The following is a 2,126-nucleotide window of genomic DNA, read 5'->3' as shown; positions in this document are numbered from 1 at the left end:
AAATTCAGCAATAATATATTTTTGAAGAATTTTGGACTTAATTCACTTAATTTTGGAAGACTCTGATTGGTTGGATGAAGCAGTAGAGCTGATGTGACATTATTTGATTGGTTGAAGCTGTGTGGCATGACTAGATAATTTTTGGGAAATTAAAGAAGATTCATGAAGCCTTGGAGACCAAGTTCATGTCCCCTATATATACCTCCACCCTTGGGACGTTTTTTAAACACCTCTCCCCTCAGAAAAATTCCAAACGTCCAAAAGCTCTCTCTATATCCTCTAGTTTCAAGTCTCTGCATCTTCAAGCAAAGAGAAGAAGAGAAGAAGAAGCCGTGAAGCCTCCTAGCCACCATCATCCACCTTGTGTCGTGAAGCTTTGGAGCCTTGCTTTCAAGATCCAAGACCAACGTCTCAAGCCTTCCACCATTCATCCTTCACGGTGTAATTCCATCTTATTCCTTGTAACATTTTTTGGTTTTCTTTGTTTTGATTTCGTATGAACTTGATTTCTAGTTGACATAAACGTTTAGGGCAAAGTTTAAGCCCATTCTTATGTTTGAATAAAAATTTCAAATTCTATGGTTGTAATGTATGTTGCTTATGTGAGATTGCTTGATTGATTTTGGATTACAGAAAACTTTTGCATGTTTGTGTTCTTTGGTGGCCAACTTAGGATATATTCATGTAATTGGAGCTAGATTTAGATAAACAATTCACCTAATAGTTTTGTGACCCTAAATCATAAGTAGTAAAGGCTTTGGACAAAAGTCGAAATCAATTAAGGAGGATTGCAAATAGATGAGCTTTCTCATATACTAGGTTGTGCACTTTGGTTGACATCCTTTCTTTGTTCTTCATGCATTGAATGTGTTCTTGAGTAGTTAGCTTTTTATACTATGATTGCATGTTCAATAGGTTTAATTTAGGTGCTTTTACTTAGATTAAATATTCAAGAAAAGTAAAATATGGGAAATCATTTGCTTATTAACGTTTAACATGGTCAACTTTTTTCTCATGACATAGATAATCAACTATAGGATTTGTGATTGGATTTCATTCATATGGATGTGGTTTTGATCTTTGTTCCTTGCATTTCACCCCTTGTATATGTGTTTTTACATTATCTTTATTTTATTTTAATTTTCGATTTTATAATCCTAAAACCCCCTTATTTGTGTTACTTGTATATATTTCTTTTCTTTGTTTTATTTTTGTAAATAATATTTTATCCTTATATTAATTCTTTGTTTCTTTTTTGCAATTACAAGTGTACCCTCAATCCCCGGCTTAAACGATCCATATTTATTCTATACTAACAACTACATTTTACAGGGTTAAATTGCGCGCTTGTTTTTAGCGTATCAGAAAACGGGCCGGTTCATTAATGGATTGGATCAACCTAATATTTGTTTGACCACCCACAGGTCTAGGCTAATAATTTTATTGTTGATAAAGTCATCTGGGTTTCACATCCAAAACCAATTGGCAATTGATGGAGTGGCCCAAACTCTTATAAACTCATAAGTAAGGTCTCATTTTTCCCATGTGGGATGTATATATTCTCAACACGCCCCCGCATGTGTGGCGAATTTTCAAGCCATACACGTGGACAACTTTGGGTGACCTTGGAGTCCGTGTGGCCATGAGGCATGCACACGTGGGTAACCGCTCTGATACCATGATAAAGTAATCTGGGTTTCACATCCAAAACCAATTGGCAATGGATGGAGTGATCCAAACTCTTATAAACTCATAAGTAAGGTCCCATTTTTCCCATCCAAAACCAATTGGCAATGGATAAAGTGGCTCAAACTCTTATAAACTCATAAGCAATGTCCCATTTTTCCCATGTGGGATGTATATATTCTCAACACGCCACTGCACATGTGGCGAATTTTCAAGCCATACATATGGACAACTTTGGGTGACATGGAGCCTGTGTGGCCATTGGGCATGCACACATGACACATGGGTAATCCGCTCTGATACCATGATAAAGTAATCTGAGTTTCACATCCAAAACCAATTAACAATGGATGGAGTGGCCCAAACTCTTATAAACTCATAAGCAAGGTCCCAATTTTCCCATGTGGGATGTATATATTCTCAACAGTTGTACGTATCTT

General features: G+C 36.3%; 1 long non-coding RNA gene across 1 annotated transcript; it reads left to right on the top strand.

Annotated features, from left to right (window-relative positions):
- The first annotated feature begins 210 nt into the window (after positions 1–210).
- Positions 211–1,535, top strand: LOC121051384. The gene is made up of 2 exons (XR_005805543.1): positions 211–441; positions 1,333–1,535. It is a non-coding gene; the product is annotated as an uncharacterized LOC121051384 (long non-coding RNA).
- Positions 1,536–2,126: the final 591 nt, after the last annotated feature.

This window comes from Rosa chinensis, chromosome 2 (genome assembly GCF_002994745.2).
Source record: "Rosa chinensis cultivar Old Blush chromosome 2, RchiOBHm-V2, whole genome shotgun sequence".
NCBI lineage: Eukaryota > Viridiplantae > Streptophyta > Magnoliopsida > Rosales > Rosaceae > Rosa > Rosa chinensis.
The sequence above is the reverse complement of the archived record's forward strand: the minus strand, read 5'-3'. Positions and strand labels throughout refer to the sequence as shown.